A 15,738-nucleotide genomic window follows, 5' to 3' on the forward strand; every position below is an offset into this window, starting at 1 on the left:
TCATGCCATGACCTTTCCCATAAATCCCTTAAAACACTGGTGAGCATGTTTGAAAACATGTAGAATAAAAATAAAATCTTTATTGCAAAATTGAACACATCAAAAACTTGTTAGATTTTTGTTCTAAACAGATATTGGAAACAGTTCAATACAAGTCAGTTTAAAAAAAAATCGGCAGTAGCTCAGAATGTGTAGAAACATGCAGAAAGATTCTAGCAGTTGAATGCTGGGCCCTGGGTGACAAAAACCTGCTATACTGCCCCATTAGACATTGCTCCCACCATGGCAACGATTAACACGCTGAAAGTCATAAACTGGAATGGCCTTCTCATGCGGGAAACCTTACTACAAATAGGTACAATGCTAATGTACTTCCAATCTCACTAGGACTATAAGAGCTGGGAGGGCATCAGTATCACTAACCTTGATGTAGTATCAACACAAAACACTATCCATTCGATAACTGACCTCAAGCTGGAATTTGCCCTAAATAAACAACAATTCTTTAGATACGTGCTGCTCTCACGCGTCTTAAACCCACACTGAAAATCTGAATGCCATACCAGATTTCTACATTTTTGAGGCCAAGCTCCTCATAAGAAATATAGGCAAATATAAAATGTTGCTGCTCAATATTGTTCTTTAGTAATTAACACTCCAGACTCCTTCCCCACCTTACAAGAGGCTTAGCAGGGTGATCAAAGTCCCCCAAAGAGGAGGTAGCATGATACTCTAATGGCCCAAAGGAAACAACAGTCGTGACTCAGTTTGGTTTGATTCAGGTCAGATATCTACCATGCATTGACATGTAAAAAGCTCTGAAATATCAACGCAACTCCTCTTAGACTTATCTGAGCTGCAGCAAATACAATGGTGAACTCATATCTATGACATGCCTACGCCGTGTGCTACAGACATTCTTGCAAGGGTTCACGTGCTCTCTGTCAGACGTACTGGGATTGTGTGTGAAGCTCGAACATAAGATGACATTACTCCCTATCGTATTAGATTTGGACATAAACAGATACACATGGTTCCGCGTCATGTCGGTCTCATTATCCCCAGGAAAGATACTGCAGGTAAATGGTACAGACCTTCTAAATAGTGGGGCTCGTGGAATGGATCATTTCTTCCCTCTTGAGACACGAGCATGCCAAGCAAGAGGCTGTCCACAAGACCACAAAACATGGCGGCCTGAAATTCACATAAAGGGCTTGGACTGTAACCCCTGGGCATAAGGGGGGTGCCAGGGGATCACCCCGAGATGGTATTGTGGAATTATTGGATTAGAGACACCTTCTAACACATAGCAGTGACTGGCTGTGAATGGGAGATAATGTTGCACTGATGTGGTCATGTGAGCTCATGTTTTCTTGGAGTTATAGGTGCACCCATTAGAACGGATAGAATATGTAACCGAGAACTTGAACATGCGCTGTTCAATACTGCTGAGTGCCATCTAGTATTTGAAAATGCAAAAAGAGTGTTCCTAAAAAAAAAAAAATCTCTCTCTCTCTCTCTCTCGCTCTCTCTCTCTCTCTATATATATATATATATATATATATATTCACTGAACAAACCATAGGTTTCACACCAGTTATAGTTAGGAATTAGCCTTTAAAAACCCTATTAAATTCACTGAAAAAAACATAGGTTTCACACCAGTTATAGTTAGCTGGAAATTGTACTCGCATAAAACCATTGAAATTCCCACGTTATAGTTAGTTGGACTCACTATAACTTGCGCGTGCAATGCACTGCTGATGACGTCACATATTACATCACTCATGACATGGTCAGTGACATCACTCATGACATCACTGATGACACCATCCAGTGAATGTGTGTCTTTTAAAAAAATAAACATGTGTTATATATGTATATGTAAAAGTTGATGGAAGAATAAATGTTTAAATAAGTGTTTACATGAATGGTTTTTTTTTTTAAATTGATTGGTTAACTGGTTTATTAAGTGTATCTTAGTGAATACATATATTAGAAAGAAATGTTTAAATATTTAAATATATGTATTAGTGTTTCACTTTGTGTATAAGTGGCTGCATGGGTTGGTGAGTAGCTACATGTGTATGTATATGGGTTATTAGATTTTTTTTAGTATCAGTATGAGTGTCTGTATGGTTTGGTGGTAGATGCAGGAATCACTGACTCTCTGTTTGTATCTGTTTTGAAGACAGCATATGTGCGGGACTTTATGGGTGAATGAGTGTGTATATGTGTGTGTTAGTGAGTGAATGACTGTCTCACTAGTGTATTTATCAGTAACTACATATGTTTTAATCTAGTATATGTGAATATTGATGTATATAAGTGAGTATATGTGAGAGTAAGAGATTGTAAGAGTTCCTGTTTAAATAAGTATGTGTTTCTATAAGTGATTGTTTAAGAGAGTACATATGTGTAAGTTTCCTTGGAAATAAAGTGGTAGTGTGTGTATAGCTGTATATGCAAATAAATGGATGTTCAATAGTTTATTTGCATGTGTGAGTATGTGTGAGAGTATCTTTTGGATGACTGTCGGTGTGTAACAGGATGTATAGGTGTATCACTACATATGATGAGTGAGTATATGTATGAGTGACTATATAGAACTGTTGGTGAATGAGTGGATGTGTATATAGATTGTGGAATTATTTAATTGGTTGTTGTAACTGGTATGGGTATCTCAATTTTAAAAAAAAATTTTAGTTTCTATTTTTGAATATGTGTTTCAAGGGTTACATTACAGTGAAAGGAGGTCTGTCACTCTGTCACAAGGATGGTGTCATCAGTGATGTCATGAGTGATGTCACTGACCATGTCATGAGTGATGTAATATGTGACGTCATCAGCAGTGCATTGCACGCGCAAGTTATAGTGAGTCCAACTAACTATAACGTGGGAATTTCAATGGTTTTATGCGAGTAAAATTTCCAGCTAACTATAACTGGTGTGAAACCTACGGTTTTTCAGGGAATTTAATAGGTTTTTAAAATGCTAATTCCTAACTATAACTGGTGTGAAACCTATGGTTTTTTCAGTGAATTTCATCGGTTTTTTATATGCTAATTCCTAACTATAACGTGGCTGAAACCTATGTTTTTTTCAGTGAATTTCAAAGGTTTTTTAAATGCTAATTCACAACTATAACTGGTGAGAACTATGTTTTTTTCAGTGAATTTCATAGGTTTTTTTAAATGCTAATTCCTAACTATATATAGGGCCTCAAACGTATGTTTTTTTCAGTGAATTTCAAAGTTTTTTTATAGCAAATCTCTATAGCTATGAAATATAATATTTTTGTATAATGAATTTTATATTGTATATTTATGTAATACTATTTTTTTATGTATATTTTTCCCTTTTTTTTGTTTTCGCCCTGGAGCGCTCCCGGTGCGCTTACCGGTGAGCGCACCAGTAAGCGCAGTGTTACGGGGCGTTCACGGTGCGCATACCGGTGAGCGTCCCGTTAGCGCTATTGCCGCGAATGAAAACAACATCGTGACGTATCGCGTAGCCGCGACGCCGTGCGTCATAAGACACGTATCGCGTAGCCGCGAGATGCGTCTTATGACGCACGGCGTAAGCGCGCCCGAGCACATACGATCAAGCAACGTAAGCACCCCGACGCTTACGTTGCCACACTGGCCGCCATAAGTGTGACAGGGTATGCTCAGACGTGAGTCCCTTGCTCACTTTGCCACTGGATTCAAGCAAGCCGGGCTGAAGACGGCTGTAATGCCAGAAACCGGTCCTCGGAAGCTTGTTTCCGGTCCAGGGAAGGCATGGCTTGGCAGTTCGGGCTGGACTGTTCCCATGAGGCACAGGGTCAGACTGATTTGCATATAGCCATGTCTGAACTGGGGTGGCAGAGTGGGCTAAAGAACGGTGATGGGTCAAACCCAGATCTTTTGACTGGGTGTGAGTGTTTGATTGGTTCAGATGCTCCGTCCATCACCACCCCCTTTTGTACCGTTGTACTTGGAGAGAGCAAGAGGTGTTCTGTGCATTATCTGCTTCTCAAAGTTTCCTGATCTACAGCAATGGCTGCAAGGGAGTCATCCAGCAGTGATTCTGACGTTTTTTTGCGTGAGGACCCTCCTCACCACAATACAAAGGACCACTTCATTTGGAAATTTTTTGACATCCCTGAAAGAAAAAAAAGGTTAATGCTGCTAAGGTAACCTGCAGTATATGTGGCACTATTTTATCCAGAGGCAATCCTAATAGGAAATATAGCTTTGGAAATGCCACTTTAATTAGGCATGTCCAGAGAATACACCCAAATAACTATGCCAGGGAGAGTGTCAGGGACCTGGCACGGAATTTACCAAGAGATGGCGGCAGCACCTCCACTGGTGGAGCAACACCTTCAGGAACACCACGTGGAAGAATGGTCCCTAACGTGCAGCCGGTCTTTGCAGGCATAAAATTTCTATGCGTGGACTGTGATGAACTGCTCTGTTATTGGGAGCAGAGCGTTGAACTCATTGCTATAAAGAGACAGGAACACCGCTGCCCTCCCCGTCCCTAATTTTTCAAAATTTTTTGCTCCTGTTGAGCAGTTTTGGAATCCCTGTTTTTGTTTTTCCCCTGAAAAAAATCCAAAAAAAATATAAAATTGTTCTAAAAAAGTATAAAAAAATATAAAACAACAAAAAGAATAAAAAAACAGTTATTTTCAGAACTACCTCCAATTTATAAAAAAATGCTAAATTTTTTAAAAACTGTCATTCTTTTTTCTCCATGGTACGCTCCCCGGTACGCTCCCCGGTGCGCGTACCGGGCGCTCCCCCGCAAATGGCCCCCACATCATACCTACGGGGTCAGGGGGGGGTCTACCCTGCCCCCTTTTGGTCATTTCCCCCTTTGTTTTTGCCACCTCATGTGTCTCGATCCTACCGAGACACAAGATGGCGGCTGCTCCGGACTATTTGGAATGTTAACAGACACCCGAGAACCAATCAGCTTTCCGCTCGTGAACTCGCGTAGCGCGCTAGTGCGCGCCCCGGTGCGCGTACCGGGGGCGCGCATATAGATATATATATTTTTGGGGAACTAAATTACTCAAAATCCACTGGAGCACATATCTTGAGACATAGCAAAGGCACATCGGGCTACCAGTCCCTACAATTTTGCCAAGTTTGGTGGAAATCCATTCAGCTGTTCGGGCTAAAAGTGAGTCCAACCGCCCTATGGAAATTAACATGGGGAAAACACGTTTTGGGACCCCCTTTTATCTCGGCCCCCGCTTGACGAATCCCCCCAAACTTTCAGGGAAGGAGCGGAGCGGAGCGGGCCATCTAATTTGAGAAATTCGCGAAGATTCGTCCACCGACGTCAAAGTTATTCCCAATAGAATGTTGCGGATTTCCTATGGAAACTAGGTCCTAACTATAACTACCTACTGGCGACCGCCAGTAGGTAATATATATATATATATATACATGCATATATATATTCCAACCCTCTTTTCAGAAGAATGGAACGCACGCACAGGTGACTTTTTCAGAATATTCTTTAATTCTCAGCAATTAATCCAATGCTTTACGGGCATGTCATCGCTACCAACCAACGCGTTTCGGTCTCCCCGAGACCTTGATCACGGTCTCGGGGAGACCGTAAAGCGTTGGTTGGTAGCGATGACATGCCCGTAAAGCATTGGATTAATTGCTGAGAATTAAAGAATATTGTGAAAAAGTCACCTGTGAGTGTGTTCCATTCTTCTGAAAAGAGGGTTGGAATATATATTACGGCTTGGCTCCTCCGTGGAAGCTGCACCGCTGTAGATGCATCAGGAATCCGGCGAACTTGAGCTAACTTTGAAGAATATATACATATATATCAAACTTTGCCAGAAGGATTCTATGGTTGCAATATCAGCAAGATTATAAGGACCGCCATCAGTGAGTATCGTGTGTTTCTGAGAACTCTCTGTTGGGGTGCTGTTTTTACACTAAAGTCCGGCACTGACACTCTCACATTCAGTATTAAGCGACAGGGTTTGAGATTTGACAGCAAGCTGGGTCTATGAAGTGGCATGCATTTCACTACACGATGAATGCTACAGCATCACATGCAAGGAGAAGAAGAAAACAGGGATCACAAGTCTAACGCCATGTCTAGCTCAGGATGACTCCATAAGCATAAGATATGAAAATACTTTCAGAGGCGCAGTAGCAATGCAGCTGAAACTAGCCATAAGCATGAAAAGCTTAGCAACAACTACAGAGAAAGATAAAAAAGGATACCAGAAAAATAAACATCAATCACTGGCAAAACCAACAGGTCTGGCCTTGGAAAGCTGATGCAATTTTTTTTATTGCACTCACATCCCCAACAAATTAAAATGAACAAGAGAGAAAGAAAACATGCCACTAACTAAATGTACTGGCCATATGATTGCAATACAATTGTAACATTAAAAAACAAATAGCCATCACATATAGTTTTAATAGAGTAGTATGGATATTTCCTAGCTGGCAGGTGTATCTATAGGAAATATTTTTTTTAATTTAATGCACTTTACATGAAAATATGATGCTTTTGGTGCAAAGAAAACATAACACTAGCTTTGAATCAAAGTAACTAAAAGACCCAAATTAAAATTAACAGAATGACAACAAAAATTACAAGGATAAAGAAAAGAAAGAGGAAACTTAGGCAAAGTAACGTTTTAGCCCACCAACCCTGGTGCTGAAGTGCTCTTCTGTTTAGGTGATGTGCACGTAATCAGCCGAAATACCATCACTCACAGTGCAAGAAGCGATGGTTTTAGAGGGCTGACCTTGCAGCAGCCTAACCGACCAATAGATGAAGACAGCTGAGCCAAAGCCCTCCAAGGTGTCTATACATGTATGCAGTGTCAGACTGGGACAGAAAATAGGCCCGGACACCAAAGTAGAAGTGACCCCTATTAGCGCATCAGCTAGCAGAAAAAGTGGCCCACTTTGCAAATAGCGGTACAAAAGGGGGTGGTGATGGACGGAGCATCTGAACCAATCAAACACTCACACCCAGTCAAAAGATTTGGGTTTGACCCATCACCGTTTTTGGCCGCCATAAGTTTGGCAGGGTATGCTCAGACGTGAGTCCCTTGCTCACTTTGCCACTGGATTCAAGCATGCCGGGCTGAAGACGGCTATAATGCCAGAAGCCGGTCCTCGGAAGCTTGTTTCCGGTCCAGGGAAGGCATGGCTTGGCAGTTCGGGCTGGACTGTTCCCAGGAGGCACAGGGTCAGACTGATTTGCATATAGCCATGTCTGAACTGGGGTGGCAGAGTGTGCTAAAGAACGGTGATGGGTCAAACCCAGATCTGTTGACTGGGTGTGAGTGTTTGATTGGTTCAGATGCTCCGTCCATCACCACCCCCTTTTGTACCACTTTGCAAATAGGGCAGTTTTGAACTTGGAAAGACACGTTGTATAGGTATTTTGCAAGGTATGTATGCATTTGTGTTTTCCGTCAGCAATTTTTGTGGTAATATCAGGGAAATCAACAGTAAAAATCGGCTCACCAGACCATAAAACAGGCACGCAACCTCCAAAAAACGGGCCCACACATCGTCTAATCAGATCAGCACACTCGGCACTGCCTAATTGCCCTATAGGCCAGTCCGACCCTGCATGTGTGCATTTTTAGGTTTCGCCTATTATCATTCGCTTGCGAATGTAATAGGCGAAAATTCAAGGGCTCGATCGACTCGTCAAACCACTGCGGTTTTTCCACAGCGCATGTGAGGGTCACGTGACCACAAAAGCGGGTCACGTGACCACACAAGCACGCGCATCTCCCTAATCCGCCTGCCACACTTCTCCCCTCGCTCGCATTCCCGCCCCCCCACCAGGCTCTCCCGCCCCCATCCGGCTTCCCTCCGGCCATTTGCCAGCATTGCGAGGCCATTTGCCTTTACATGGACACAAAGGCGAAACTTAGACATAAATAAAATGTACTTCAAATTAAACAAAGAATCAGTTAACAACTCCTGTTTTCACCAGTACGTAATGTAGCACGCAAGACACAACATGCCGGAGCGCTTTTGAAGATTCTTTCTTTCTTTCTTTTCGAAGGTTTTTTTTTCGTTCCTTTGGTTTCCTCCCTTTTTTTTCCTTTCCTTCTTGCAGCCTTCGTGTGCCTTTTCCCTTTCTTCACTGCGAGCCAGCCTCTCTTCACAGTAAGTACCTAGGGACGCCGAGGACTCCCATGCATGTGAACTACAGCCGAACACATGCCCCTTGTCTGTGGCTCCCGCAGCCGCTCGCAGATGCCCCTGTATTCTAAGCCATTCTAGCACTCACGTGAAATGTTTCTGCAGCTCGACTCCCCCACCCCGTCTGTTTGGTTTCACATTTGCACGTCTCCTATGCTGCGATTACCAGTGGTTCTCAGGGCCAGCCTGACCTGACCCCGGGCGCCTGAACACCTCCTTGTGGTGGTAAACGGAATAGCCGCTGGAGTGATAATGAAAGTCGGCTTTCTCACGGCACCGTGGTCTTGAGCACGTCACAGGAGTTTATATGTTTTTATTTGTGCACTTTAATATAAGTCAAACTCGAGCCAATGGTATTGGGTGCATGAGCGCCTGTTACATTATATGAGGTCACATTCATTTTTTTAGGCACATGGAGATTAAGTGATTTGCTCAGAATAATTCTGGTTGAAAATCCTGCTTCCTATGGCGAGCTCGCGTTGCAATGTACATGGGAGTGTTTCACATCTCCAATGTATACCAAAAACATTACATCTATGTCTCATGAACACGTTGTATACAGAAACATTTTTTTATCCCTGCTGTAGGCTTTAAATCGTTTAGCTAGGACTCCAAACGGTAGATGCACCCATTGGCTTTGCCAGTGATTGGAACAAGTAAACTGGATTACTATCATGAATTAAAAAAAACATGAGTATGTGTCTAAAAATCCGTCTCCCCTACTGGTTCTCGTACAGAACGTTTCAAGGGTTCGTCTAGAATTTTAACTGCATAGAAAAGACAAGCACTGGCGTTGCCAATAGATTTCGCATTTGGAAAGTTGGAGCTATTGGTTTTGTAAATGACATTTTATATTTATATATTGTTATTGACAATGCCAATAACGATATATAAATATAAAATGTCATTTACAAAACCAATAGCTCCAACTTTCCAAATGCGAAACCTATTGGCAACGCTAGTGCTTGTTTTGTTAGGGACTTTTCTTTGGATTACCTGAAACTAACAAGGCAGTGAAAGTTGCCTCTACACCAAGAACTAAAAAAAACACCCTTAAGTAAAATGAAATAACTCAAACTGTCACTAAGAATGTTTGAGGGGGCCTGCGAGGTATAATGTTGCGAACTGTGACGGGGAAGTAAGCAGGTGAGATGAACCTATACGAAGTGCGATTCGCGTACTTGAGGTTGCTCGGTGAAATCAAAATGCAGACTCCGGCCTTTGTGCTGCTCCAAGCCAAAACAATAGTCTTACAGAAGACAGTAGCCAATAAAGAAACGCTGCAGTAGGAAACGCCTTAATCAAGCAATTTAAAAAAATGTCAGGCATGAAGAACTCTGCCTAAGTGTGAGTGGCAAAAAACTGTAGTTTGTAAATATCTTTCTATAGTACCTTACAGTGACGTCGCACAGTGGTGGGCCATCCACCCAGAAGAATGTATCTCCCAGATATTCATTGGCCTTGCGCTGAATGTGGCCCCCTTTAAGGACTGGTGGTCCCTGGAGAGATGGGGTGCCCACTGCCCAGTGCCCCGCAAGGGTCTGCGTTACGCCCCCTGGTACTATAGACCCTTTGCCTGTGTTTCTATTGTATGAGTTTCTGTTTCCTGGTGGGGTAATATTCATACCCACAAACACCAGTAAGTCATGTTGAGACACTATAACCGATCAAACTATTATGCTGGATTTCCCATATCTAAATTGTATTAAAGTCATAAGTCTTGAAAGTTTGTGGTGTTGTTTTTAATCCGTTAGTGGCCAGTGGCCTTCAGTCTTAACAAGAGTTTCACAGTAAATGGCAGAGCAGAGCAGAACAGAATGCAGTTTGAGCACAGTGAAAAGTGACTCACAACAGACTTTTGAATACATTTGGATGGGCTAATTGGACCGGACAGGAACAGGCCTGCGCTGTGACCAAGTGAAATTAAAGTAGTGTCTACCGGGTCTTCTCATGGACACAGTTCCGATCCGTTCCTCTGCCACGCAGCACACCCACTCACAGATGTGGGGGCTGCAAGTAGCCAGGAGAAGGATGGAAAAGCAAAATAGAACAACGTTTACCATGGGTTTAAGTTCCAGAGTTTTGTATCACGTAAATATAAGGAAACTGAGTTTCTAACCTCATACTTAGACCTTTAAATGGCATTCTATTTAGGAAAACTGGATGAGATCCATTTCGTGCAAGCCACACCACCCTGGACTTCCTGGGTCTCTCATTTTCAGAATTTCCTGCCGTTTGTAGGGCTCCCTGGATACCACCCAAGCTTGTCCCCACAAACTGCAACCAATGCCCTTGAAAACTGGCAGGAAACCAGGTTTTTGTTAGGACAGTTTAAGAAGGACAGGGCATTCTGGGTAAGAAAAGGCAGGGATCCATGAGTCTGGATCCTCTGTGTCTCTCATAGACCACAGTAGATGCTAAATGACCCTTGGCTCAAACAGATGTTGCTCTTGCTTTACTTGGATTTCTCAGTGGGTCACATATCTCCGTTTGGTTTCTTTTGCAGGCAGATTCAGGCAACAAGGTTCCCAGGGAAGTGGGCATCTCATCCTTGGTAATGTTGGGATGGTCTGGGTACTGGAGGCAGAAAAGAAAGACGGAACAATGGGAGAAAGCAGGAGCCTGTAAGAGAGATGAAGAGGCAGGGTGCGTCTGGTAGGGGATTACAACAGCATGAGGTGGATTCAAGCCTTTTCATTCAGTGCCCCGACGTTTAATTGCACCAGCAGTGGGCTTCTGAGTAGAAATGGGCACCAGCACTCATTCTTTTACAAAGGAAGCACTTACAAGTAATAACAGGTGTTGATGTAGTTCTACTGACAGGTACTTTTGAAATCATTTCTGTGGCCCTTCCCTCCTGCTTGCAGAACAGCAAGTGAAAGTTTCCATTGGGCCGGGTGCTCACTTGGTGAAAAATCTGGTGGACACAGGGCCAAACTTTACCACAAAATAGGAGTATTGGTTTGGTAACCCCAACAATCAATTTCATTTAGAGCCCAGTTCACAAAGGGACTTACAACTCGTAAAGTTACGAGTGCAGAGACTCTGCACTCGGGGCAGAATCTCCACACTCAGGGCAAAATCTCCGCACTGAGCACTGCAGCATGGAGATTCCGCCCGAGTGCGGAGACTCCACACTTGTAACTTTACGAGTCGTAACTCCCTTTGTGAATCGGGCCCACAGACATCTCTGGATATGGACCTTGGTAGTTGGGCTTTCCAATATAGGCCTTGTTTGGATACAATGAGTAGCATTGAGAATATTTCCTGGTATTCCGATATAGGGGTAACCGGAACTGTGTTCAATGGCCAATGGGTTTATCCTAAACTGGCAATGGATGGATATTACTATAGATGTTTCCATCTGCATGTTTTAAGGCACCAACACATGAACAGGGCAACAAGCGGACAAATATGGAAATATAACCCCAATAAAGACCAGCAAATAGGCACACAATTTGCTGGCTCCATAATAGAATAACAACCTACAGAGATGTCATACCTTAGTTTAGGACACTATTAGATCAATGAACATGGGGTGTTCCCCAGTCTCTAAGAAGATGTGGGGCGAACTGACACCCCACTTCGAAAGCACAGCGTTCATATGAGCATATCAAAAATGCCACACTTAATCCAGTCTTATCAAATAGGTTTATTTCCATTTATTCCACTTTTTTGAAACGTAACTCATTTTCAACGATCACATGTTAGACACTATGTTATACATTAAATCCTTAATGCTTGTAGACATGTCAATCCAGGCCTTAATCTGCAGCATGGAATGATACATAGATCCTCTTTATTCAGTACTTTTCATTACCCAATGCATTTCGGGCCTATTCTGACCCTTCCTTGGGGGTTATCTACAAATTAAAACAAAGTTGTTAACTTCTGTCTTTAAATAACTCTTGTTTGTCATTTTACATGCATAACGAAGACAAAATGTGTATTATATAATGAAAGTTCACCACCTAGCTAAATAATCAACGTGTTGCCCATAGAATTCATATTGTGCATTTCACTCGATAAATACCCACTCTTTCTGCACCCGTATCCAACAGAAATCTATCTTCTAAAGTTTGTTGTACGATTCCCCACACAAATGGGTTCACAACCTCCTCTAACCCTGGTGTTCCATCTACATAGTTTTTTACACACAAACCCGTACCTTTAAAGATTTTGTTGACTGTTTTCGTTCATCTTTTGGATCATTCTGAATGCCTCGCTGCATTGTGCTATTTAAAACACCTGTACCATATCCCCACCCATTTGTGTTCCTCAGATAAACGCCATGCGTTACTCCGAACTACGTCCATGAATTAACAAAACTACAGAGCCCACGATGCACTAATTTTGTGACAAGACAATCCCTTTTTAAAACATTTTCTTATTCTTATATCCTTCTGCCCTACACTAAGCAATCTGAAGAACCGGGTTTTCTTAGAACCCAGCGATGCCAGGGACACACCCGAAGTCTTCGGATTCACCTGTCTTGGAATACAGAGACACGGCATACTTCTAGGTGGCGCCAGAGATCAAATTTATTAGCTGCAGCTAGTAACAGTAAACCAAGCGATACAACACGGTGTACAACAAAGGAAACTGCTCAACTTTCGTAGAGCAAGACATCATCTTTTATCTAGAATTTTAGTTCATTACGAATGCACACCCACTGCGGCAAATTCTGACGAATGAAATACATTTTACACACATTATTACATTCCAAGAAGCTCACTTTACATCGTACCAACTCACAAGTTAATTATTAGGACTGTCCCAAATTCGATTACCACAAGCCGGACAAACCCATAATTGAAAGCACTACCCATGTAATGAAAAGACATAAGAAAAGGAGCAATTCAGATGTTGAGTAGGATAAGATATGTGCAAGCGACTAAATGTTAACGATATCCTGAAGATGGATTGGTAATTTCAGACAACGATCAGCTAGAGAAATTGGCTTCGTGAAAGGGTCAGTTTCAGGTGATGGGGTCAGCATCTTGCAGTTCACTCGCAAGTCGAAAAGACCAAGTTAATACGTACATGAACAACGAAGCCCATGCAACTTTGTTCGTTCGGTTACCTCCACGGCCTACGTGAGGGCAACACAAAATGGCGTCTCGAACAACGCAAAAATAAAATGGAGTCCGTTCCCGAAAACCACGGAACCTCAAACCCTCCTTTTGCCATTAAGTAGGCAATGACCTAAACTCACGTCAATCTGAATCCATGTCTATATCTATTCTCATCAAATCATCAAGATGTTGCTGTAACATCATCTTATTATCCTTCACTTCTCTCGGGACGGGTCTTCTCACACAGATCATAGCACAAAAGCCACAAATGGCGGGACCACACTGGATGCATAAGCAACACGAGAAAAGGATTGCTGAAGCCATACCAAGAAACATCAGAATCTTCCATCCCCATTTGGACAGCAGTTCCCAAAACCATCCTATCAGCGACCAGTTTCCTTCGTCTACATGTATAGACTCAGCAGACTTATGCAACTTCAAGATGGCTTGGTACACTGTCGGGGAGTTATCTGGTATGAAAACGCAGCAACTAGATCCGATCAATTTTCATACTCCACCTCTATCTGCAAGTATGATATCTAAAACAAAACGGTTCTGTAATGTCATAAGACGATCCGCTTGAAGCTCAGCTGTAATATTGCTAAGGGCACCTGCAGTCTCATTTATAGTGGCCTCGACCACTCTCGTAAGCTGATGAATATTCCTACTATTAGCCATAGGACCCCAAAAGGGCAGGAAACCCTTAAAGAAGTCTCCAACTTCTTGTACGGCAGTGGATTTCGCATCAATAACACCTCTACCATATCTTGTCTTATGGTAATTGAAAGCAGCTGTGTATGTAGGGGGAAGCAAAAATGCCACATAACATGTGCCTGAAAAATCAGATGGCAACCATGTATATGCTCTGTCGTAACAAACAAAATACGTGCCTTTGGCTGGCACGAACGGTGGAGATTTCTGGGACGTATAGACATAAGTGTGAACACACACACTCCTATCAAGCTGAGCTCTCGGATTCTGACCATTACCTTGCAGACAAAATGACCACGGTGGGGTACAATCCAAATAGGAGGAGACCTTTTCTGTCTCTCCTTTTCAGTCAAACTAATGCTATATCTCGTCTTGTTCCAACCAACATATGCTCGTACCTCATCTTTAGGGATAGCATTATACGCATCGATATCTCTAATCATATCGGCTATTCCCCGTATCAAGGCATTGTTACTCACATTATCTTTGACAGAACGTACAGGAGATGCTTCATTCGCATAGATAAACATTGCTTGGAGCGCCCATACTGACCCATTAGGCGAAAAAGGCAAAACCAAATATGGCATTCCCTTATCTGTCGTATGCGGCATAAGACCACAAACCCAACAATTCGTTGTATTTACGACTAGCTGATGCTGATGCAACATCTGTATGAACGAATTGTTCACAAATTCTGATCTTCGTGTCTGTTCATGTTCAGGCAACGTATGAAACTCATGTGGAGAAACAGTAGAAAAAGAAAGAGTAGGTTGGGAGGTAGATGCAAGCGTCTGTTGTGTAACATAGAAAATCCCACCCACACAAACTAACGTAATATTCAAAAGTATCAGAAAACACAATATTAAAAAACATTTGCTACGAATCAATGTACACGTTTTCATTTTAAAATCACTTTTCTCAACACTCTTATCAGATCCAAAAAACTCCATACTCTAACGTGCTGCTCACGGCTATTACCTTCTTCACTTAAGTGTGCGTCAAGATCGTACTAACGACCATGAACCACAGACCTTATGTCAATACGCGGCTCACCCCTTAAGGCTGTACCGCGACCCTGCAGCGGAGTCCGGATGGTGACTCGAAAAAGGAAAAAAGGAAAAAAAGTCTCTTGATCTGACAAGGTGTAATTCACTACAAAAAAGTTCAATCTTTATTTGTTTATAGATTCAGTCTTTCTCGGTCTTAGATTGTAACGCTCTTTGCCAGGCACAGTTTGCTCTTCAAAAAGGACCGCTGGATTCGTAGTATCGAGTTTCAGATGTGGGGGCACAGCAGCTTGAATAATATCATCATCCGCACGTTCTGACTAAGTCCATGTCAACTGTGTATCACTAAAAGGTACACATCTAGGAATTCTCTCACATTCAGAGTCAGCTATTCCATCCCTCACCCACTTATCATACGGTAAGGGCAAAGGGACTCTTTTGCAATGGGTGGCATGCACCCAGTTTTTTTACCAGCTACTCTAACAGCAGTCCTAGTGACCAAGAGAACCAAATGCTGTTCAGTCCATCTCGGCTCCAAATTCTTAGTTCGTTGAAAATTCTTTGTCAAGATGTAATCACCAGGTGGAATCGTGTGGCCTGGATCTGCAGTAGCTGTCGGCAAACTGTCATAGACCTGTTGGTGGAGAACACGCAATTTAGCAGTCAAGTCATGTAAGTAATCCACCAACATAGGGTACTCAATGTCACTGTATCTCTTGGGACGAGGCACACCCCAAA

The sequence above is a fragment of the Lissotriton helveticus genome, chromosome 10 (assembly GCF_964261635.1).
Source record: "Lissotriton helveticus chromosome 10, aLisHel1.1, whole genome shotgun sequence".
Taxonomy (NCBI): domain Eukaryota; kingdom Metazoa; phylum Chordata; class Amphibia; order Caudata; family Salamandridae; genus Lissotriton; species Lissotriton helveticus.